Consider the following 25613-nt stretch of genomic DNA (forward strand, 5'->3'; position numbering starts at 1 on the left):
CTTACGTAGGCCGCAGGCACCCTCTCGAATAGCGGAAGGTGCCTCACCCTAGACACCTTCTCGAGTGGGTCTTAGAAGCCCAGGCATAATTAGTAAGCGTGGTGGGTTCTGCGTTCCAGATGGAGACTCAGCTGGAAGTTAAAGGGAAGAATGACATGGGGAGACCAAGCGTTGGGGAGCAAGGCCCGTAGCTTTATTTTTAACAGGGGCTTTTATACCCTAAGTTACACATAGAGGATAATAGGGGATGCAAAGTCAGCAGTCTTTGATTCTTATCAAAAACCAAGGTTTCTTTCCTGCAAATTTATCGTATACAAATGGTTTAGGTGATTTACATCATCTTCTGGCCAGAAGGCCTACTAACATTTTATGACTCTTGACAAGAACTTATCAACAAAGACTTATTTTCTCTAAGAGTAATTATTTTAAGGTTTCGTGCCATCCTCCAAAGATAAAATTGCATTCCTATAGGGCGGATGTGTAATGGGTTTACAACAAAGAAAATAATTTATTACCTTAAGGGTCTAAAGTTACTAACACCAAGGCCACTACTTATTTTTTTCTATATACCAACTATTAATTAATACACATTCAAGGATACAATTCAGGGGATGTGAAAACTTGGCAACAAGCATTGACTCATCAATGAAATCCTTTACTAGTTTATTCTGACAGTTTTTAACTCTCTGAGAGGCTCTAAGCTATTTGAATATCTTAAGAATCCCATGCCTCTGGAGGCTAGGAGACTGTAAACAATCGTATGCATAGCTGCAGGAGTCCGGGTAAACTTGTAAGGCGAGTTAGAGAGCCATCTGAGGGGTTTGGATTTAAACACTCCTAATTGCCCAGGAACTTTATTCATTGGAGCTGTAAGTTAACTCTTTGACAGAGAGAGAGAGATGGTGGTAGGGGACAGCCCCCAGTAAAGTCAGAGGTGAGAGCACAAAGCAATAAAGTAGGCAGACTCTGGTTTTTTGGGGGGAAAATGCTCGAGAATATCCGGGGGGACTCCTGAGGCTCGATCCCGCCTTTGCGTATGCCGAGCCTCCTTCCTCATGACCTTTGTCACGAGCGGAATGCCTCACCGGCTCCCGGCAGTTAATGAATTTCCTTTAGCCATTCTTTAAAGGTAGGTCTGTTGGCAACCAACTCTCTTAGATTTCCTTCATCTGAGAATATATTTATTTCACTTTCATTCCTGAAGGTTGTATTTGCTAGATACAGAATTGGCTGTTGACATAAAAAGGAACGAAATGTGCTATTTGAAGAAACATGGATGGATCTAGACACTGTCATACAGAGTGAAGCAAGTCAGAACGAGAAAAACAAATACTGTATATCATTTATATGTGGAATCTAGAAAACTGATGCAGATGAACTTATTTGCAAAGCAGAAATAGAGACACAGATATAGAGAACAAACATATGGATACAAAGAGGGGAAGGGGGTGGGATGAACTGGGAGATTGAGATTGACATATATACTCTACTATATATAAAATAGATAACTAATGAGAACCTACTTGTATAGCACAGGGAACTCTACTCAATGCTCTGTGGTAACCTAAATGGGAAGGAAACCCAAATCCACAAAAGTTATATGTATATGTATTGGAGATGGAAATGGCAACCAACTTCAGTATTCTTGCCTGGGAAATCCCATGGACAGAGGAGCTAGGCAGGCTACAGTCCATGGGGTTGCAAAAGAGTTGGACATGAATTAGGGACTAAACAACAGCAACATTTATATGTACAGCTGATTCATTTTGCTGCACACTGAGAAACTAACAAAACATTGTAAAGCAACCATACTCCAATACAAATTAATTTAAAAATAAAAGCTAAAAACTAATAATAATTGGCTACTGACAGTGGGTAGAAAAGCAAAGGATTGATTAGTCCTGCCCTCTTATTTTCATGAGGAGGTTGAAGCGGGTATTGAAGACCAGCTCCCCACCCAGCCCTGCTGAAACTGCAGAAAAGAGACTTGGAGGAAGGTGACTATTGGCAAAAAGGTGCCCTGCTCTGTTAGGCCACCTTTTCCCAGTCCCTTGGTTATGGGGAAGAGCTTTTCTTGGAGCTTTTCTTTGTTGATGGTTCTGGATTGCAGGCTCCTCCAGTGCCCTTTTGGGGATATGTGAGAGGCAAAATAACACCCAGGGAGTTCACTGCCAGGCCTTTCCTTAAGCCCCAGGGTCCTGATGGAGTCCCTACTTCCACCTTTTCCTGTGTTTGAGGCATAATTAACATATAATGAAATGCAGTGCTAATAAGAACACATTTTGATGAGTTCTGTTAAAAGTATTCATTCCCCTGTGTAGCTATTGCCACAATCAAGATACCGAATATTTCCATCACAGCAGAAAGTTCCTTTCTACAGACAACGCCTTCTCTTCATGCCTAGTCCACCCTTGATCTGTTTTCTGTCATTCTACATTTGTTTTTGCTATTATAGATTTGTTATTCTGTTTCACATAAATGGAATTATACACTATGAAATCTAGCCTCCTGTGCTAAGCATATTTTTTGTTGTTTTGTTTTTTAAACTTTTTAAATTTGAACTAAAAAGCCTCTTGATGAAAGTGAAAGAGGAGAGTGAAAAAGTTGGCTTAAAGCTCAACATTCAGAAAACGAGGATCATGGCATCTGGTCCCATTACTTCATGGGACATAAATGGGGAAACAGTGGAAACAGTGTCAGACTTTATTTTTTGGGCTCCAAAATCACTGCAGATGGTGATTGCAGCCATAAAATTAAAAGACGCTTACTCCTTGGAAGAAAAGTTATGTCCAACCTAGATAACATATTGAAAAGCAGAGACATTACTTTGCCAACAAAGGTCCGTCTAGTCAAGGCTATGGTTTTTCCAGTGGTCATGTATGGATGTGAGAGTTGGACTGTGAAGAAAGCTGAGCACTGAAGAATTGATGCTTTTGAACTGTGGTGTTGGAGAAGACTCTTGAGAGTCCTTGGACTGCAAGGAGATCCAACCAGTCCATCCTAAAGGAGATCAGTCCTGGGTGTTCATTGGAAGGACTGATGCTAAAGCTGAAACTCCAATACTTTGGTCACCTCATGCGAAGAGTTGACTTACTGGAAAAGACTCTGATGCTGGGAGGGATTGGGGGCAGGAGGAGAAGGGGACGACAGAGGATGAGATGGCTGGATGGCATCACTGACTTGATGAACATGAGTTTGAGTGAACTCTGGGAGTTGGTGATGGACAGGGAGGCCTGGTGTGCTGCGATTCATGGGGTCACAAAGAGTCGGACATGACTGAGCAACTGAACCGAACTGATAGTTGATTTACAATATTATGTTAGTTTCCAGTGTACAGCAAGGTGATTCAGTTATACATACACATGTATTTTTTCCCCAAATTCTTTTCCCATTTAGGTTGTTACATAATATTGAGCAGAATTCTCTGTACTATACTGTAGGTCCTTGTTTTCTTACCCATTTTAAATATAGTAGTGTGCATATAAGCATATTATTTTTGAGATTCATCCTTGTTGTTGCAAGTAAATATTTAATTCCTTTTTATTGCTAAGTAGTGTTCTATTATATAGATATGTCACTAATCACTGAGCAATTCATGTATGGTAATCAGCCTTTAAGACTGCACCTAGTGATCCCAGCTGCTTGGTATCCACTCCCTTGGACAATTGCAGTCTTGAATGTAGGCTTGACCTACTGACATACATTTAATAGCAACCCTTGGCAGTTGGATTCTTTTTTGAAAAATTAATTTGTTTTAATTGGAGGCTAATTATTTTACAATATTGTGGTGGTTTTTACCATACATTGACATGCATCAGACACGGGTGTACATGTGTTCCCCAACCCTGAACCCCGTCCCACCTCCCTCCCCAGCCCGTCTGAAGTGAAAAGTCGCTCAGTTGTGTCTGCTCAGTTGTGTCCGACTCTTTGTGACCCCCTGGACTATACAGTCCATGGAATTCTCCAGGCCAGATTAATGGAGTGGGTAGCCTTTCCCTTCTCCAGGGGATCTTCCCAACCCAGGGATTGAACCCAGGTCTCCCGCATTGCAGGCAGATTCTTTACCAGATGAGCCACAGGGGAAGCCCAAGGTCTCCCGCATTGCAGGCAGATTCTTTACCGGCTGAGCCACAAGGGAAGCCCAAGAATACTGGAGTGGGTAGCCTATCCCTTCTCCAGTGGATCTTCCTGACTCAAAAATCCAACCAGGTCTCCTACATTGCAGGTGGATTCTTTACCAACTGAACTATCAGGGAAGCCCTTACATATGGTAATAAACATGTTTCAGTGCTGTTCTCTCAAATCATCCCGCCCTCGTGTACTGATATTTCACTGTGGATTTCTTTTGCATTTCCCTTACAAGTAATGATGCTGAGTATCTTTTCATGTGCGTGTTTGCCATTCAGTATCTATTTTCTTGTAGGGTATCCATTCAAATCTTTTACTCCTTTAACAAATTAGCTGGTTTACTTATTATTGAGTTGTAAGAGGGCTTTATGGGTTTCACTGGTCGCTCAGTGGTAAAGAATCTGCCTGCCAATGCCGGAGACATGGGTTTGATCCCTAGGTCAAGAAGATTCCCTGGAGGAAGGCATGGCAACCCACTCCAGTATTCTTGCCTGGGAAATCTAATGGACGAGGAGCCTGGCAGGCTATAGTCTGTGCGTTAGCAAAAGAATCGATCGTGACTTAGCAACTAAACAACAACAATAAGAGGGCTTTATATTGGTATATTCTAGATATCAAGCATTTGAGGGATATATGTTTTGAAAGTACTTTTTCCCACTCTGTGGCTTGCTGTTAAGTATCACAAAGTATTTCAAAGATGACTTTTCTTTCAAATTTTGATGAAATTTATCAGTGTTTTCTTTATGGTTCATGGTTTTTGATGCTATGTAAGAAATCTGTGCATGTTAAAAAGTTGCCAAGACCTCCTAAGCCTTGTTTTTTAGTTCTTTTAGTTTTACACTTTGATCTGTTACACACTTCAAAATAATTTTTGGTTTCCCCTGCTCTGCTGCAGTGGTGGCTGGGCACTTCTTGCTCATGGTGCAAAGGACTGCCAAGAGAGTAAGCAGGTGGGCCCACTGGAGTTGTCTGCACACAGGAGAGAATTTGCCTGGTCTGGCCAAAAAATGTGTGCATATGGCATGAAATAAAAGAGAATGTTCATTTTATTTTTTTAGCCACTTTTATTGAAGTAAAATTGACTCACAATATAAGGAATATATTTAAAGTATATGATTTAATAACTATTAAAGTATGTATGCCCACTTGAAACTATCAATCAGTACAATCAAGTGAATGTATCCATCACCCACAGGTCTTCTCAGGCCCCTTTGTAATTTCTTCCTCCTGTCCTTTCCTGCTTCCCACTTCTCATCAACCACCGATCTAGTTTCTGTCATTACAGATTCATAGAGGAAGGGGCACTCACCAGCAGCCACAATTGCGGAGGGACACAGCCACTGCGAGAGACACAGTGGAACTGAGTAGGACCCTATGGGGCCATACCCCTCCCCCATATCCTTTACTTTAGTTTCTCTCTGAAGTACCTAGATGATGCTATGTGATGCAAATTTCCTGAGTTTTTCCGATGCTAAACCCACCAAAATCAAATGGAAGAAATTAACTGCTTGAGGATCATGATCACTAGCCCCTAGACCTTCTGGCGCCTAAGAATTGATCACCACCAGCCAAGCAGAGAATTGTGCACAAGCTGATCATAGGCCCTGACACATGCCTCCCTCACTTGGCCTTTAAAAATGCTATGCTGCAACCTTCTGGGGAATTCAGGGTTTTAAAGTAGGATGCACTTGTCATCCTTGTATTGGAACCCTTAGGAAAAATGCTGCATTTTCCTTCACCACAACCTGGTGTTAGTATTCTGGCTTGACTGCCTGTGGATGGATGGACCCAAGTTTGGTCTGGTGACAATAATGACAATTCAGGGTTGTGGTAGGGATTAAACACTTTGGCCTCTCCCCTCCCCCATCCTTGGAATTCATGAAGTTGCTTACCGTTGACCAAACCCAACCACCAGCCAGAGGCTGAGGGAACCCAGTCTGTGAGTTCCAGTCTTCTGGTACACATAGCACACAGCGATAGTTACGTGTACAGAGCATGCACAATAGTCAATTTTTCAGGACCTGTTGTTGGAAAAATTCAATACTGGTTAGCCTAGGGACTTGTGAAGAAAGTGGAGCCAGACCTAATTGTCAAGACCAGCCAGAAAAGTAGTACATCTCTATTTAGGGAGGTAGGAGTACTGGCAGAGGCAGCAATTCTCTCCTATCCTCTGTGCCATCACTAAAGTTGGTGCTGAAATGCATTCCCTGGGTCTCTAGAGACAGGAACTAACAGTAGGGGTAGGGTCACTCCAGGGCATTGCTGATTTGCTCCATAGTAGAGACAACCTACTCCTCTCACTGGTCAGTAGCATCTTTTTCCAGTCTATTTGTGTTCCTCTGTTCACTGTGGGTGCTGCTGTAACAAACAGATTGAGTTTATTAGATGGTTCTCATTTAAAATTCGTCTAAGTTTGACCTTCTCAGCATCAAAGTTCTGGTCTTTATTCTTCTAAGCACCAAAGTTCTGGTCTTTATTATTATGATTTACTAAAAAAAAAAAAAAAAGCCTTATCTTACTTGAGATAAATGCTCCAAGTGGTGTTATCAGAATGTCTTCCATCTCCCTGGTATTGATTAGCCAGTATGTAGCAGGGCTCTGGTAACTGGATCTGAGGACTTGTTTTTGCATTTTTAATCCTCTCAGCTTTGAATGTGTTCAGTTACTACTCAGTTCGTGGTTTGGGAGGAAATATAATTAAGACAGTTAGCTAGCTATTCAATTTAAAAACACACAACCCATGTGATGTGTCATCATCTTATAATCAGTAATCCCATGTGGGGAAAACTATTTCCACTCCTTGCATGTAAAAAATAATTTAACCTTTGATGTTAAAACACGTGGCATAACACAGAAAGCATATGCAATGAATGAAAGATACTTTCAATAAAACATAATTTACACACAAAAAAGAAAGCCTCACCATAGTAGGAAGCAGCAGGAAGATGGACTGGACAGGAGTGTACAATAGGAGGACTCCTCTGGTGGCTTTGAGGAAGCTCACAGGTTGCTCAGTGGTAAAGAATCTGCCTATTGTGTAGGAGATGCAGGTTCGATCCCTGGGTGAAGAAGATCCCTTGGAGGAGGAAATGGCAACTCACTCCAGTGTTCTTACCTGGGGAATCCCATGGACAGAGGAGCCTTGGGTCTACAGTCCATGGGGTCACAAAGGGTTGGACAAGACTGACTGAATGTGAATGGCTCAGGTGCCTTTGTCCCTGGGGTGAGGATGTAGATCTAAATATTATTTATTTCATGAATTTTTTGTGGGGGGAGGTCCCAAGGCGGCAGAGGAATAGGCCAGGGAGACCACTTTATTCCCCCCAAATTCATCAAAAGATCATTTGAATGTTGAGCAACTTCTACAAAACAACTTCTGAACGCTGGTGGAGGACACCAGGCACCCAGAAAGGCAGCCCAATCTTTTCAAAAGGAGGTAGGACAAAATATAAAAGACAAAAACAGAAACAAAGGATTTAGGAACAGAGACCCATCCTGGGGAGGGAGGGGTGAAGAAGGAGAAGTTTACACACAACAGAAAACCCTCTCATGGGCACGTCAGTGGGGAGCTTTGGGATCTCAGAGGGTAACATAACTGAAAAAAAAACACCCATAGAATACGTGCCTAACCACGAATATTTGTGGAGAAGCAGCTCAGAAGTTCACATCTGGCAGCAGTGAGTGGGGCCTGGGCAGGGAAGCATGGGCTGATTCATCGGTCCTTAGGGTAAGGACCAGACTTGAATGCCCTGAGGACAATCTGAGGGAGTTAATGCGACATAACAACCCAAACCTTGGGATTGCGAATGAGGCAAGAAAAAAAAAAAAGGACCTTTCCTACAAAAGGCTCTAATGCCATATGGTGACCCCTGGCATGCTCAGAGAACAAAGGGTTGTGCCCTAGAGAACAAGGAGAACAAGCCCGTTGCTGTTTAGGGCCTTCCCTCCCCAGAGCCAGAGAGGCAGCTGTGTGACAGCCAGAGCCAGAGGGCAAGGGGCTGCTGCCCTCTTGGCCCCAGAGACTGCAGCTTCCACCAAACTGTGAGCAGGCTCCCAGTTGCTAACCGTGTCTTCCTGGAATCCTGGGCAGTTCACATCTGCCAGGAGTGTCACGGCCTGAGATCAGCTCCCCAGAGGAGTCACACAGCACACCTGGAACTGTACCCTCACCTGGGAAACCAAGCAGCCAGACCGGGGAAGTGCATAAAACTCATGGCCCACCGGGTGCTCGCCAAGCACCCAGTCTCCTGAGTGGGTTGGACCAGGGAAGGGCACAAAACTCACAGCCCTTCTGGGTCTGTGGCCTTGTGGAGCACCTGAGAACCTGAATGGCTTAGACCTGGGAAGTGAATAAAACACAGGGCCCACTTGGGACAATTCCCTTGCAGAGCACCCTGGAGCCTGAGCAGGGTGGACCCAGGAAGGACACGCCGCCTTGGGCTGTGGCAAACCCAGTGTGGTCCATCCACTGCAAGCACTCCCCACACATGCCAGTGGTATTTGTTTGCAGTGCCCCTCCCTCCCCACAACACAACTAAACAAGTGAGCCTAAATAAGGGGCCACTTCGCCCCCTTGTATCAGGGCAGAAATTAGACATGGAAGAGACTTGCAAACAGAGGAAGCCAAAATAAACAAAGGGGGAACCACTCTGGAAGTGACAGGTGCAACAGATTAAAACCCTGCAGTTAATGCCGAGACTGTGCACTTGAGAGGCACCTATAGACCTTTTGAGAACAAGTACAAGCCAGAATAAGGGATTATCTGACACTGAACTGACCCCACACTGCCCACAACAGCTCTAGAGAAATACCTAGATATATTTTTACTATTATCATGTTTAGAGTTTTAAAAATTTTGATTCTTTATTACTCCTTTAACTTTCATTTTATAGCCTATAACCTTTCTTTAAAAAAAAGCCCTATTTTTAAAGACAATCTCTTCAACAAGTGGTGCTGGGAAAACTGGTCAACCACTTGTAAAAGAATGAAACTAGAACACTTTCTAACACCATACACAAAAATAAACTCAAAATGGATTAAAGATTCAAATGCAGGACTAGAAACTATAACATTCCTAGAGGAGAACATATTCAAAGCACTCCCTTACATAAATCACAGTAGGATCCTCTATGACACACCTCCCAGAGTAATGGAAATAAAAGCAAAAATAAACAAATGGGACCTAATTAAACTTAAAAGCTTCTGTACAATAAAGGAAACTATAAGCAAGGTGAAAAGACAGCCTTCAAAATGGCAGAAAATAATAGCAAATGAAGCAACTGACAAAGAATTAATCTCAAAAATATACAAGCAACTCCCGCAGCTCAGTTCCAGAAAAATAAACGACCCAATCAAAAAGTGGGCCAAAGAACTAAATAGACATTTCTCCAAAGAAGACATACAGATGGCTAACAAACACATGAAAAGATGCTCAACATCATTCATTATCAGAGAAATGCAAATCAAACCACAATGAGGTACCATTTCACGCCAGTCAGAATGGCTGCTATCCAAAAGTCTACAAGCAATAAATGCTGGAGAGGATGTGGAGAAAAGGGAACCCTCTTACACTGTTGGTGGGAATGCAAACTAGTACAGCCACTATGGAGAACAGTGTGGAGATTCCTTAAAATAGAAATAGAACTGCCATACGACCCAGCAATCCCACTGCTGGGCGAAACCAGAATTGAAAGAGACACGTGTACCCCCAATGTTCATCGCAGCACTGTTTATAATAGCCAGGACATGGAAGCAACCTAGATGTCCATCAGCAGACGAATGGATAAGAAAGCTGTGGTACATATACACAATGGAGTATTACTCAGCCATTAAAATGAATACATTTGAATCAGTTCTAATGAGGTGGATGAAACTGGAGCCTATTATACAGAGTGAAGTAAGCCAGAAAGAAAAACACCAATACAGTATACTAACACATATATACGGAATTTAGAGAGATGGTAACAATAACCTTGTATGTGAGACAGCAAAAGAGACACAAATGTATAGAACAGTCTTTTGGACTCTGTGGGAGAGGGCGAGGGTGGGAAGATTTGGGAGAATGGCATTGAAACATGTATAATATCATATGTGAAACAAATCGCCAGTCCAGGTTCAATGCATGATACAGGATGCTCTGGGCTGGTGCACTGGGATGACCCAGAGGGATGGTACGGGGAGGGATGTGGGAGGGGTGTTCAGGATGGGGAACACGTGTACACCTGTGGCGGATTCATGTTGATGTATGGCAAAATCAATACAATGTTGTAAAGTAATTAGCCTTTAATTAAAATAAATAAATTTATATTAAAAAACCCCTATTTTAAAAATCAATTCCATATATATTTTTCAATTTTTGTGATTGACTTTGTTTCATATTTTTTATATTGTGTTTTTGAGAGTCTAACTTCTAGGTTTTTAAACTTTGCTTTTTGATATTTGTTATCAATTTTGTACCTTTAAGAATCTAATCTTCAGTATCCATTTTCACTTAGGGATATGATTACTGGCTTGATTGCTCTCTCCACTTTTGACTCTCCCTTTTCTCCTCATGATCACTTCTATCTCCCTCCTCCCTCATCTCTTCTCTATATAACTCTGTGAATCTCTCTGGGTATTCCTGGCTGTGGAGAGCTGTTTCACCATTAACCTAGGGGTTTTATCTTCTGTGCTGTATGGATAGAGAAGTCTGGAGGCTACTGTAAGAGGAGGACCAAAACCCAGAGGCAGGAGGCCCAACTCCAGAACTTTAGAACATCAGAGAACTCCTGACTCCAGGGAACATTAATAAACAAGAGCTCACCCAAAAGTCTCCATACCTACACTGCAACCAAGCCCCACTCAAGAGCCAACAAGTTCCAGTGCAAGACACACCAGGTTAATTCTCCAGCAGAACAGGAACGCGACCCTGAACATTAATCGATGCCCTGCCCAATACATACCAAACCCATAGATACCCCCAAACTCACTACTGGACACTTCATTGCATTCCAGAGAGAAGAGATCCAACTCCACCCACCTGAACTACAGCAAAATGCTCTGAAGTTGTTGTGTTGGCAAGGCCTTCAGGCACAGGGACAGTCATCCTTCACAGACAGTTTTGATAAGAGCAAGAGGAGAAAGAGGAGAGGGGTTTCGCCACAGGAAGGGGGTGGGAAGAATAGATGTCAATGTTAGGCTAGAGCCTCATAGAACTTAAAAACGGAGTGGAGCACTGCCATCTTCTGGTGGATAAATTCTACATCAGAAAGCAGTTGGAGTGTTGTGTTTCTAAGTCTTTAAGTCAAAGAGTCAGTCTTCCGTGCACAACCAGTTTTTATAAGGGCAAGAAAAGAAAGAGAAGAGAGGTTTTGGGTCACAGGAAGGGACTGGGGGAAGTAGATGTCAATAGTTGCTTGTACAGCCCCATGCAACTAAAAAACCTAGTGATATTTCACCATCTGCTTGCAGATTACTTTGAAGTACATCACAAAGACATGGGTTATTTTGGTGCTATGGCCTGCAGTGGCATGAAATGTCACCTCTGCACAGCCAGTTTTGATAAAGACAAGAGAGGAAAACAAAGACATGTCTTGGGGCACAGGAAGACAGTGAGAGGGAGTAGATGTCAATAAGAATTTGTAGAGCCTCCTATAACTTGCAAACCTGGTGGAGCAGCCCCATATGCTGTTGCATTTCTTGGTATACATCAGAGAACCATGGGGGTGTTTTGTTGTCAAGGCCTTCAGCGACATAGACCACTGTGTACACAGCCAGTTTTCAGAAGGGCAAGAGAAGACCGATAAGAGAGTTCTTTGTGCAGAGGAAGGTTGTGGGTAGATGAGATGTCAATGTGAGGTTATAGAACATCGTATCACTGGAAAACATAGTGGAGCAGGGCCGTCTACTGGTGGATTCCTTGAAAGACAGCAGAAATCCCTAGGAAGATGTGTTTTCAAGGCATTCAGCGGCAGGGACAATCATCTATGCACAGTCAGTTTTGATACGGACAAGAAAAGAAAAAGAAGAGAGATCTTGGGGCACAGGAAAGGAGTGGTAGGGATATATGTCAATGTGATGCTTTAGAGCCTCATATAACTCGAGAACTTAGTGGAGCTGTGCCATTTGCTGGTGGATGCCTCGAGCTATATAAGAAAGCCTGGTCGGTGTTGTGTTCCAAAGCATTCAGTGACCGGGTCTGACTCCCCTGCACAGACAGTTTTGATAAGGGCTAGAGAAGAAATAAAAGAGAGATCTTGGGCACAGGAAGGGAGTGGGTAGAAGATGTCAATGTGAGGCTGTACAGCCTCATATTATTAGAAAACCTAAGAAACACAAGCTGGAATCAAGATTGCCGGGAGAAATATCAATAACCTCAGATATGCAGATGACACCATCCTTATAGCAGAAAGTGAAGAGGAACTCAAAAGCCTCTTGATGAAAGTGAAAGAGGAGAGTGAAAAAGTTGGCTTAAAGCTCAACATTCAGAAAACGAAGATCATGGCATCCGGCCCCATCACTTCATGGGAAATAGATGGGGAAACAGTGTCAGACTTTATTTTTGGGGGCTCCAAAATCACTGCAGATGGTGACTGCAGCCATGAAATTAAAAGACGCTTACTCCTTGGAAGGAAAGTTATGTCCAACCTAGATAAAAAGCAGAGACATTACTTTGCCAACAAAGGTCCGGCTAGTCAAGGCTATGGTTTTTCCTGTGGTCATGTATGGATGTGAGAGTTGGACTGTGAAGAAGGCTGAGCGCCGAAGAATTGATGCTTTTGAACTGTGGTGTTAGAGAAGACTCTTGAGAGTCCTTGGACTGCAAGGAGATCCAACCAGTCCATTCTGAAGGAGATCAGCCCTGGGATTTCTTTGGAAGGAATGATGCTAAAGCAGAAACTCCAGTACTTTGGCCACCTGATGCGAAGAGTTGACTCATTGGAAAAGACTCTGATGCTGGGAGGGATTGGGGGCAGGAGGAGAAGGGGACGACAGAGGATGAGATGGCTGGATGGCATCACTGACTCGATGGACGTGAGTCTCAGTGAACTCCGGGAGTTGGTGATGGACAGGGAGGCCTGGTGTGCTGCGATTCATGGGGTCGCAAAGAGTCGGACATGACTGAGTGACTGAACTGAACTGAAGTGACTGAATGGAACAATACTATGTATGGGTGGTTTCCTTGAAGTCTATCAGAAAGTCCAGGGAGAGATGTTTTGCCTAGGCCTCCAGCGACATGGACAGTCACCCAACCACAGCTAGATTTGTTATGTGCAAGGAAGAAAGAGAAGAGTAGTCTTGGGTCGCAGAAAGAGATTGACGGGGAGTAGATGTCAATGTGAGGCTGCAGAGCTGCATATAACTCGAGAACCTAGAGTAGCAGCATCATCTGCTGGTACCTTGAACTACACCACAAAGACAAGAGTATTGTGTTGCTAAGGCATTCAGCGACAAGGACAGTCATCTGTGCACAGCCAGTTTTGATAGAAGCAAGGGAAGAAAGAGAACAGAGGTCTTGGTGCACAGAAGGGAGTGGATGGGGTAGATGTCAGTGTGAGGTGGTTGGTTGAGCCTCCTATGACCCCAAAGCTTAGTTGACCAGTGCAGTCTGCTGGTGGATTTCTCAAACTACAGCAGAAAATCTTGTGGTTGCTGTGTTACCAAGACCTTCAGCCACTGGGACAGCCATCCAGCATGGACAGTTTTGATAAGCACAAGAGAAGAAAGGGAAGATACATGTTGGGCACAGGAAAGAAGTGGGAGAAAAGAAAAGAGAAGAAAGTTAAGTTGCTCAGTCGTGTCTGACTCTTTGCAACCCCATGGACTGTAGCCTACCAGGCTCCTCCATCCATGGAATTTTCCAGGCAAGAATACTGGAGTGGGTTGCCATTTCCTTCTCCAGGGCATCTTCCGGACCCAGGTTTGAGCCTATCAGCGGAAAACCTAGTAGAGCAGCGCCATCTATGGGTAGATTCTTTGAACTACAGTAGCAAGCCCCGAGTGAGATGTGTCGCCAAGGCCTTCATTCACATAGACAGTCATCAAAGCACAGCCAGTTTTGTTAAAGGGAAGAGAGGAAAGAGAAGAGAGGTCTTGGCACACAGGAAGTGAGTGAGGGGAGTAGATGTCGATGTGAGTCCGTAGAGCCTTGTATAACTCAAAACTCTAGGGGAGCAGCACCATGTGCTGGTGGACTCCTTGAAGTACATCAGAAGGACATGGGTATACTGTTTTGCTAAGTACTTCACCGACAGGAACAGTCACCTTTAAACGCCTTATGTTAAGGGCAAGAGAAAAGAGGTCTTTGGGTACAAGAAGGGAGTGTGTAGACTAGATGTCAATGTGAGGATGTAGGGCATCGTATAACTGGAAAACCTGTGGACCAGAGCCATATGCTGTTGGATTTCTTAGTATATATCAGAGAGCCAAGGGTGTGTTTTGAGCTGTCAAGGTCTTCAGTGATGATGACAGTCACCCAAGCAAAGCCAGTTTTGTTAAGAGAAAGAAAAGAAAGAGAAGGGACATCTTGGGGCACAGGAAGGGAGTCAGTAGTAAATGTCAAGAGGAGAGTGTAGAAACTTGTATAGCTCTTAAATTTAGTGGAGCAGCTCTATCTATCAGTGGATTTCTTGAACGACTGCAGAAACCTCTGTGGAAGATGTCTTGCCAAGATATTCAATGATAAGGATAATCACCCGTTCACAGCCAGCTTCGATAAGGACAAGAAAAGAAAGAGAAAAGAGGTCTTGGGGCAAAGTAAGGGAGTGGGTAGACAAGACGTCAATGTGAGGCTGTAGAGAAAACCTAATGGAGCAGCCTCGTCTATTGGTGGATTCCTTGAATTGCAGCAGAAAGCATTTTAGAAGATGTGTTGCCAAGGCCTTCATTGACATGGGCAGTCACCCAAGCACAGCCAGTTGTGTTAAAGGAAAGGAAAGAAAAAGAAGAGCAGTATCAGGGCACAGGGTGGGAGTGGCAGAAGTATATGTCACTGGGAAAGTGTAGAGGCTCGCGTAACTTGAAAACCTGTTAAAGGATCGCCATCTGCTGGTGAATTCCTTGAACTACAGCAGAAAGCCATAGGAAAGATGTGTTGCCAAGTCCTTCAAAGACATGGGCAATCACCCAAGCACAGCCAGTTTTCTTCAGGGAAAGAAAAGAAAGAGAAGGGACACGTTGTTTCACAAGAAGGGAGTGTGGTAGTAGATGTCAATGGGAGTGTGTAGAACTTTTTATGACTCAAAAAATTCGTGGAGTTACACCACCTACTGGTGAATTCCTTGAAAGACAGCAAAAGCCCGAGGGGAAGATGTGTTTCTAAGGCCTTCAGCAACAAGAACAATCACCCGTCCACAGCCAGATTTGATATGGACAAGAAAAGAAAGATAGGAGAGGTCTTGGAGCACAGAAAAGTGTGGGGTAGTACATGTCAGTGGGAGAGTGTAGAGCATAGTATAACCTGAGAACCTAGTGGAACAGCATCATTTGCTGGTGGAATGCTTCTAGTATATAATAAAGCCATAGAGGTGTTGTGTTGCCACGTCTTTCAGAGACAGGGAAACAACCATGCACAGACAATTTTTTAAGGGCAAGATAAAAAAGGGAAAAAGGTCTTGGGGCACAGGAAGGGAGTGGGTAGAATAGATGTCAATGTGAGGGTGTAGAGCCTGGTATCAGCGGATAGCCTAGTGGAGCATGTCATAGGCTGTTGGACTCCTCCACCTGCAGCAGAGAACGTTTGGGAAGATGTATAGCCAAGACCTTCATTGATGTGGACAGTCACTCAGGCACAGCCTGTTTTGTTAAGAGCAAGGAAAAGAAAAAGAAAAGAGGTATTGGGGAAGAAGGAAGTGGGGGAAATAGATGTCAATGAGAACCTATAGGGTTTCACATAACTTGAAAACCAAGTGGAGCAGCGCCACCTGGTGGTAGTTTCCTTGAACTACAACAGAAAGCCATTGGAAGGATGGATGCGTTGCCAAGACCTTCATTGCCACGGGGGCTTCCCTTGTGGCTCAGCTGGTAAAGAATCTGCCTGCAATGTGGGACACCTGGGTTCGATCCCTGGGTTGGGAAAGATCCACTGCAGAAGGGAACCGCTACCCACTCAAGTATTCTGGCCTGGAGAATTGCATGGACTGTAAAGTCCATGGAGTTGCAGAGTCAGACATGACTGAGTGACTTTCACTTACTCATTGGCATGGACAATCACCCAAGCACACCCCGTAGTGTTAAGGGAAGAGAGGTGGTGGCACAGGAAAGGAGTGGTGGGAGTAGATGTCAATGGGAACATGTAGAGACTTGTATAACTTGATACCGGCTAGAGTAGCACAGTCTGATGGTGGATGCCTTGAACTACAACAGAAAGCCATGAGAAAGAAGTGTTGCCACGGCCTTCACGACATGGGAAAACACTCAAAAACTGCCATTTTGTTAAAGGAAAGAAAAGAAAGAAAAGAGATCCTGGGACACAGGAATGGAGTGGGTAGTAGATATCAATGGAATGTATGAAATCTTGTATAACTGGAGAACTTAGTGGAGCAATGGCATCCATTGGTGAATTTCTTGAAAGACAGCAGAAATTCCAGGGAAAGATGTATTTCCAAGGCACTCAGAGGAAGGGACAATTAGCTGTCCACAACTAATTGTGATATGGACAAGAGAGGGTAGATAAGAGAGGACTTGGTGCATAGGAAGGGAGTGGGGATAGTCGCTGTCAATGGGAGGGTGTACAGTGTCATTTAACTCGAAAAGGTAGTGGAGCAGTGCCATCTGCTGGTGAATTCCACGAACTACATCAGGAACCCTACAAGTGTTTTATTACCAAAACTTTCAGTCACAGGGATAGTCATGAAAGTTTATCCTGTATGGGACTCTTTCTGCCTCTTGGACTTAACGGCTATTTCCTTTTTCATGTTGGGGAAGTTTTCAACTATAATCTCTTCAAAAACTTTGTCGTACCATTTGTTTTCCTCTTCTTCTGGGAAGCCTGTAGTTCGAATGTTGGTGTGTTTGATATGGTCCCAGAGGTCTCTGACACTGTCCTCATTTCTTTTTAATCGTTTTACTTTATTCTTCTCTTCTGAAGTTATTTCCACAGTTTGATCTTCCAGCTCACTGATCCATTCTTCTGCCTCAGGTATTCTGCTATTGATTCTTTCTAGAGTATTTTTGATTTCAATAATTTTGATTTTTTGTCTCTGTATGCTTCTTCTTTAATTCTTCTAGGTCTTTGTTAATTGATTCTTGCATTTTCTCCATTTTGTTTTCAAGGCTTTTGATCATCTTTACAAACATTATTCTGAATTCTTTTTCAGGTAATTTTCCTATTTCCTCTTCAATTATTTTGACTTCTGTGTTTCTAGTTTGTTCCACCACTTGTGCAGTATTTCTCTGCCTTTTCACTTCTTTTTAAGTTATTGTGTTTGAGGTCTCCTTTTTTCAGGCTTCAAGGAAAGTTGAAATCTTCCCTTGAAGAAGGTTGAATTCTTTCTTCCTTTTGGAAGAAAACTCTGAGCCAGTCTCATCAAGAAAAAAAGAGAGAAGAATCAAAGCAACAAAGTTAGAAGTGAAAAAGGAGAGGTTACAACAGACAATGCAGAAATACAAAGGATTATAAGAAACTATTATGAACAACTATATGGCAATAAAATAGATAACCTGGAAGAAATGGACAGATTCTTAGAAAAGTTCAATCTGCCAAGACAGAACCAGTAAGAAATAGAAATTATGAACAACCCAATTACAAGCACTAAAATTGAAGCTGTGATTAAAAAAAAAAAAACTCCCAAAAAACAAAATCCCAGGACCAGATGGTTTCACAGGAGAATTCTATCAAACATTTAGAGAAGAGCTAATGCCTATCCTTCTAAAAGTCTTTCAAACATTTGCAGAGGAAGGAACACTTCTAAATTCATTCCACAAGGCCACCATCACCCTGATACAGAAACCAGACAAAGACAACACACAAAAAAGAAAATTACAGGCCAATATCACTGATGAACATACATGCAAAAATCCTCAACAAACTTTTAGCAAAAAGAATTCAGCAACACATCAAAAAGCTCATACACCATGATCAAGTTGCGTTTATTCCATGGATGCAAGGATTCTTCATTATATGGAAATCAATCAATTGATATACCGTATTAACAAATTGAAAGATTAAAACCATATGATTATCTCAATAGATGCAGAAAAAGCTTTTGAAAAATTCAGCACCTATTTATGATTAAAACTCTTCAAGAAAGGATGACATAGAAGGAACAAGAAGGACATAGAAGCAACCAAGCTCAACATAGGAAAGGCCATATTTGACAAGCCTATAGCAAACATTCTTCTCAATGGTGAAAAATGGAAAGCATTCCTCCTAAGATCAGGAAGTAGACATGGGTGTCCACTTTCACCACTATTATTCAACATAGTTCTGGAAGTCCTAGCTACAGCAATCAGAGAAGAAAAAGAAATAAAAGGAATCCAGATCAGAAAAGAAGAAGTAAAGCTCTCACTGTTTGCAGATGATATGATACTGTACATAGAAAACCCTAAAGATAGTATGAAAAATTACTAGAGCTAATCAGTGAATTTAGCAATGTTGCAGGATACAAAATCAATACACAGAAATCACCTACATTTCTATATACTAACAATGAAAAATCAAAAAGTGCAATTAAGGAATAAATCCCATTCACCATTGCAACAAAAAAATAAATATCTAGGAATAAACTTACCTTAGGAGATGAAAGAACTATAGATAAAAACTATAAGACTCTAGTGAAAAAAATCGAAGATGAGATGGACAGATGGAGAGATATTCCGTGTTCCTGGGTAGGAAGACTCAATATTGCGAAAATACTACCAAATGCAATCTGCAGATTTAATGCAATCCCTATCAAATTACCAGTGGCATTTTTCACAGAACTAGAACAAAAAATTTCACAATTCATATGGAAACACAAACGTCCCCAAATAGCCAAAAGAGTCTTGAGAAAGAAGAATGGAGCTGGAGGAATCACGCTTCCTGACTTCAGGTTATACTACAAAGCTACAGTCATCAAGACAGTATGGTACTGGCACAAAAACAGAAACATAGACCAATGGAACAAGATAGAAAGCCCAGCAATAAGCCCATGCACCTATAGGTAACTTATTTTTGAGATAGGAGGCAAGAATATACAATGGGGCAAAGACAGTCTCTTCAATAAATGGTGCTCAGAAAACTGGACAGCTAAATGTAAAAGAATGAAATCAGCACAGTTCCTAATACAATACACAAAGATAAACTCAACATGGATTTAAGACCTAAATGTAAGGCCAAAAGCAATAAAACTCCTAGAGGGAAATATAGGCAGAACACTTGATGACATAAATCAAAGCAAGATCCTCTATGACCCACCTCCTAGAGTCATGGAGATAAAAACAAAGGTAAACAAGTGGGACCTGATTAAACCTAAAAGCTTTTGAACAGCAAAGGAAAGTATAAACAAGGTGAAAAGACAACCCACAGAATGGCTAGTTACAGAAGTGCAGTGGATATCCGGTATAATTTTCATTCAAATGTTATTCAGTCTGCCCCCGGATATTATGCGACACATTCAAATCAAAGAAATTAAGATGCACCTTTCCCTATAAAATGTACAATGATGATTGAAAAATCTAACATTAAAAATGCAGGGAAACAGGTACTTGCATTCCATTCATGAGTGGATCTAATATGGGAGACATCTTTTTAGGAGGTTTGCACACATTATGTAAAGTTGAGAATGTGAATGAATTTTGTAAGTGTGTGTGCGTCAGGGCTTCCACACGTGCAGGCACACACACACACACACAGAACTAGAACAAAAAATTTCACAATTCATATGGAAACACAAACGTCCCCAAATAGCCAAAGATATGGATTATGTACATGAATGGTAAGTAGAAAAATAATCAGAGAAAGTAGACTCTTGGTGCAGCTAGCATGATACAGTCTCTAGAAAGGAGGGTGTATTTGCCCAGAGACATGCATGGTGATAAAGTAACAGTCCTAGGTAACTTTCTTAACCATTTCTTAACCATTGAGAGTGTTTCTGTTATTTTCCACGTGAAAGGAGAAAGTAAGTCTCTGAGGGCATTCGGGCGCTATTTCGAAAGCTGACAGACCTTGGCTGCCTTGGTGTTCTATGTTTCATTTAACAACTTGGCTTTAAGTTTAATATCATTTCTTTGTTAACTTTCAGATTAGTCTCCTTCGTGGTTTTGCCTTAAAATGGAACACAAATCCTGAGAATGTTAACGAGAAAATTGAGTACACAGACCGCTTGATCGGCTTGGGGCTTGTTCACAGACCCTGGACATGGTCTTCAGTCACCTTTGAAAGCAGTTTTGCATTTTGTGTGTGTTTAAGATCGTTCTGTTCAAGCACAAATGGCCCTTAAAATACTTGGTGATGTTTGAAGGTTACAAATAAGAGAAGAGCCTTCTCTTGGGCTGTTGCTTTCTTTCAAACTGAGAAGGATATCATGCACCCAGCGTTCTCCTTTTGTTTTCATTATACATTATAATGGAGTGGGCCTTTTTAGGGCGTTGAAATCATTTGACTTTGCTTAACTGCGATCTTCGTCGTGTTTCACAAATACTCTTCAAATAAACGTATTTTCAGTGGGCATATTCTGAATTGAATGGACCGGCTGGGTGCTCGAATGTGCACAGTCACTGTGGATGTGCATGAGCCCCTCTTGTCAGCCAAGACTGGATGCTCTTAACATTTTCATTTTACATGTTCATCCCACTGCATTCAGTAAATTGTGTCCCTGGGGCACCCTAGTATTTCTTTAAATAGTTTTGTGCAAATTTCAATTGAGAGGAAATGAACTTCACTTCTGATTATGCTTTATTTTGTATTATAATTTCTTGTTTGATAGAATAATTTTGTTTATATTCTGGTATTGTTCCTTCTTCATAAACATCCTTGAGAATAAACATTGGGGCATAGTGTTGATTTTTAAATGCAGAATTAATCATATGACTTTGTCTTTGATGTGTTATGACACTGAATGCATTTCATCTGACTACGTCTGCGATTAATGGAGTTTGGGATCTTCTGCCGAAAATGTAAGTGTTTGGTGTCATTTAACCCAGTTACATGTAGGTCCAGGGCTGTTTCATAAGTTTTCTGTAAAAGTTTTCCATTATCTTTTTTGCATAAATAAGGAAAAAATTTTCTGATTGGTTTTTTAACCCTTGTTTAACAGCAGCGACTGATGTCAAACTGTCCACTGGCCCAAGCTCTGAGAAAAGAAAAAGTAAAAGGTGTTCTCTGAGACTGTCCTTCTTCAAGTGTCATGGCCTTTCACTGTAATGTTCCATAATTACTCTGTGATATTTGGTTAAAGCAGGATGAACCAGTGGTTCATTTTCAAGAGGCAGCCATATCTCTGAAGATCAGTCTCTGTCTTATGTTACCTTTCATAACATTTGGCCTACTTGATCATGGGAAGATGTAGCATGATTGGGTTCCAGAGCTCAATGTTTTTGGAAGCTTCTCTACATAAGGGAAACGGTGTGTTTGCCCCAGACACCCACCTATATGAATTTTCAAGTTACTTGATTTTCCTGCAGTTGTGCTAGTCTGTCTACCCACAGGCAGTCTTCTTGCAGGTCTCCTCTAGGACGTGTGATGGAAAAGTCCAGTGCTGGTCAGCCTAGGGGACTGTCAAGTGAAGAGTGGATTTGGAACCAACTGGCCTGATCCACTAGACACGTAAGATCAAACTTATGTTATGTGGGCCAAATATGCTGGGCAGAGGGTAAGATTTGTTTCCTGTCACCTGTAGCATAACTGAAGATGGTGCTGAAATGCTTTTCCTGGGTCCCTAAGAAAACAGTGTCAAGGTCTCTCCCTGGACATGGTTTGCTAATTCTGTGGTGGAAGCTGTTAATTGAATCAGTTCCTTAAATAAGACAGTGGTATCTTTTTCCAGTCCTTAATCATGATCCTCTGTTCATTGTTGCCTGTGTTGCAGACACATTGACTTTTAGAATGTCAGTTTTCAAAATCACATGATTTTGATGGTTTACCATCAAAGGGTTGATCTCTCTTTTTATTCTGCTTGGAAATACATGTACTAGCTGGCAGCAGAGAGATAGACTGGCTTGGCCTGTTGAAAATAAACCACATGAATGAGGAATTTGTGCTGCCTGGGTGCCATTTTCCCAAATATGACAATATGGATCTGAAGGTAATTGAAAATATTTCTGTCTATGAAAAAGTCTAAAATGGAACCTGTGGACCAAGCGGGTGGTGGTCAGTGGTGGATTCCCAGACCCCTTTTACATGTGATAAGGTTCCTGGGAATATAATAGAAGTGATTGTCAAGTCAGGAATCAATACTTCTTCAAATTTTCACCCTTCAAGTAATTCTTGGCTGTGTGTTTCCTTGCAGACATTGCTGGGATTATACTAAGTGTTTCGTACACAAAAAGCCTCCAGTATCTGAATCTGAAAGTCTCTCAGCTCTCTCTTAGTATCACATTTGAGCTTGACTCCCCCCTCTTTTGCACAATGGGATCTCTAGCATGCTGTCTTGGATGTTGTGAGAATCCAGTGTGATAACCTTTATTAAGTACTTCGGGTACAGTTGGTGCTCAAGGAATATTGTCCCCCACTTTGTGAATCCACCTGCTGGAGCAGAAAGGGATGGTATTAGGTTCAACTCCTTTTCTTGCCACCGTTTCCTTTTCCTGCCCCAGCTCTTTACACTTTGGCATCATTTCATTTACACGCTTGTTTCCTTTCTCTGGTCCCTCAAGTTACCTCAGGAGTTACTGAAGAATCTTATTGGAAACCACAAGTCCTTAGTCCTGCTGTAAAGCAAGAGGCAGCCCTGGACTCGGCTTTTCCTTACTGAGAGTGACATTCTGCACTGGTCAACTTAGACACCTCATGTGGCGGCTGACATGGCTTCACACCTGCACCTGTGAAGAGTTTCCAGGGTGTGAACCCTCTGCTGGCCAGAGGGTGACTGTTACCTGGCAGTGACAGAAAGGTTTCTACTCTTCCTCTTTGTATATTAAGTTATTTCTTTTCTCTGTGTTGATTAATTTATCAACATTCAGGCGAGGTCATTTGCTCAACTGAAGTGGGAGGAGAAAATGTTCAGTAGAAATGTACTCAAAGAGCCTTCTAACCTTCGGTCTCAACAGACAGCTCTGGTTCCTCTGGTTTATTAGTGGTACAAGTTTGAGTCAGAAGCTGGCATCACAAGTCCTGAATTTCACCCACCGATGTTCAAATTACACATTTCCTTTTTGGTGGGAAACTAGAGTGTGTGGCCTTTTCCCAGCACATTGACATTCATCCTCTTTTCTTTTACACTTTTAATGGGTTAAATTACTTTAAATCCTTGGATGATGGGTGTCATTGTGGATTCCTCATGCGGTGACAGACTGAAATGTATAATACTGAGAGAAAGGTTTCTCCTAACCTGTGTTCAGTCACCATGAGACATGATGGTGACCAAGCCCGGCTCATCTGCTAGACAAAAGAGTTGTGAAACTTAACACTAACCGTGGCCCCTTCTCTCCTTTCCACACAGGCTTGTACTGGCTGCCCATTGCATCCCAGTCATCCTGAATCTCTTCTTTGGAGGGGGAAGGGCCTCAGTGAATTTTTTCATGCGTACTTCTGCTGACTATTGTCTTCTTAGGAAGCAGTCACAAGGCAGAGCACTCGCAAAGAGTGTTTTGCCCATTGGCGGCAGTCTCAAGAACTGACAGTCTTGAGCAAGACAAGTGGACGCTACTCAGTACAGGTCAGATGTGACCTGGCTCCTCTGTGCTATTCCTGGTGCTGTTCCCTAGCCCTGCATAGTCACTTAGCCTCCTGAGGCATATATTTGATGAATGTTTTCTCTCAGGTGGGAATGGTAATGTCTTCAGTCTAAGGTCTTCAATCTAAATGATATTTATCAAGCTCAATCGATGAATGTATCAAGTTATCTGTGTCAAGTTATCCGTATCAATGAATGAATTTATCAAGTTACCTGTATCAAGTTCAAATAATGAATGTTTTCTCTCGGGTGGGAATGGTAATGTCTTCAATCTAAGGTCTTCAATCTAAGTTATCTGTGTCAAGCTCATGCTTGCCCCTGATTTCTGTGGGTGACAGAGAAATGGGAAATATTTGGCATCTGAAGGCGATTATTTTGCAATGGGGTATCTTTCTTTTTTATACTGCTTTCCTGTTATGTGCAGAAACTAGATTCATCAGGATACCAGCAGTCATTTGGAGTGGCATGTTAGCCTACTGGAAATGACGATGATGATGGTGGCCATGATAGTGCTTTTGCTGGTGCTGATGCTATTAAGAAATCCACCACAACCACCACTGATACGAAGGCTAATAGAAGCAAGAACTATCCTCAGTTCTTTTCATTGGTTTATTTCTTAATCTTCTCAAATCCTGTGATTTGAGTACTCTTTGTAAGAAATAGATAAAGCTCTATTTTGCAGGGGACATTCGTTGTATAGAATGGATCATTACATTGCCATGGTAACAGAGCTCCTCCCCCCACATATGGTGTAGATGGGTGTTACAGCTGGGTTTAGCTGGCCCCATATCTGGTGATGTTATTTATGAAGCTGTGAGAAGCCTTCTTAAGTAATATTTTCTTGCTTCAAAAGTCAGTGGTTCCCACACCTCCATCTCCACTTCATTTCCAGTCAACATCGTTATCTGGGGGTGACACAGTGTGTTTTTACTGTAGTAGAAATAACGGGTAAGGTAAATGTTCCCCAAATTGGGGAGAATACATGTTGAAATAAATGGATTTCATGGCTGATTGGCCAGCCAGTTTGATTGTCTCTTCTTTCAGAGAGGCTTATAGAGGTTACTGGGTCACACGAGGGCAGGAGTCTCTGATCAGGAAAGATGGAATGGCATATAGACCGTGGTCTCTCCTTCTGAGGCCTGCGGGTTGCAGGTGGGCAGAGGGTAGGGCAGAGCAGCACTGGATGCAGCTGCTCATAATGATTAAGGACAAAGCACTGTGGTGTGAAAAATACGAGAAGCTTCCTGTATCCAAAAAGTGTTTTCTTCCCCTTCCACATACTTGTCCCTGCCTGGGATCGGCAAAGCATGAAGACCAATGATAGAAATGCACATCCTTGAGTGAGACATGAGACTACATTGCCTTCAGGCACAGGTGAGACTTTTATAACGGGGGCTTTACCCTTCTTTACAGCATTCCTCAGACTATTAGATGTCACTGCTAGACAAGTTCTTGTGTTCCTGCTTCAGTCTGGGCACTGCCTTAGGCTGTTAAAAACAGCTCAGGAAACGTGGCCACTGCCCCTCCTATACTGTGGCCTAGAAGAGTATTCTGAGGGTCTCCTGGGAGGTGCCCATTGAGGTTGACTGTACTTGGTTGAGCTCAGCTCTCCTGTTGAGATGTCCCTGTTTGCCATAAAGAGACAGCTGAAAGTCAGCAGCTATTCTTGGTATGTTCTACTGAGATACCTGCCAG

General features: G+C 42.4%; 1 long non-coding RNA gene across 1 annotated transcript in view; it reads left to right on the plus strand.

Annotated features, from left to right (window-relative positions):
• Window positions 1–24936, plus strand: part of LOC147341336 (uncharacterized) — a 34692-nt gene extending 9756 nt beyond the window's left edge. Inside the window, exons 2-3 of the long non-coding RNA XR_015159597.1 lie at window positions 21748–23135; window positions 23685–24936. This is a non-coding gene — a long non-coding RNA (uncharacterized LOC147341336). The remainder of the gene's footprint in view (window positions 1–21747; window positions 23136–23684) is intronic.
• The last annotated feature ends 677 nt before the right edge of the window (window positions 24937–25613 follow it).

The sequence above is a fragment of the Bos grunniens genome, chromosome X (genome assembly GCF_055505025.1).
Source record: "Bos grunniens cultivar Pamir isolate PY7600 chromosome X, Bosgru_T2T1.0, whole genome shotgun sequence".
Lineage (NCBI taxonomy): Eukaryota > Metazoa > Chordata > Mammalia > Artiodactyla > Bovidae > Bos > Bos grunniens.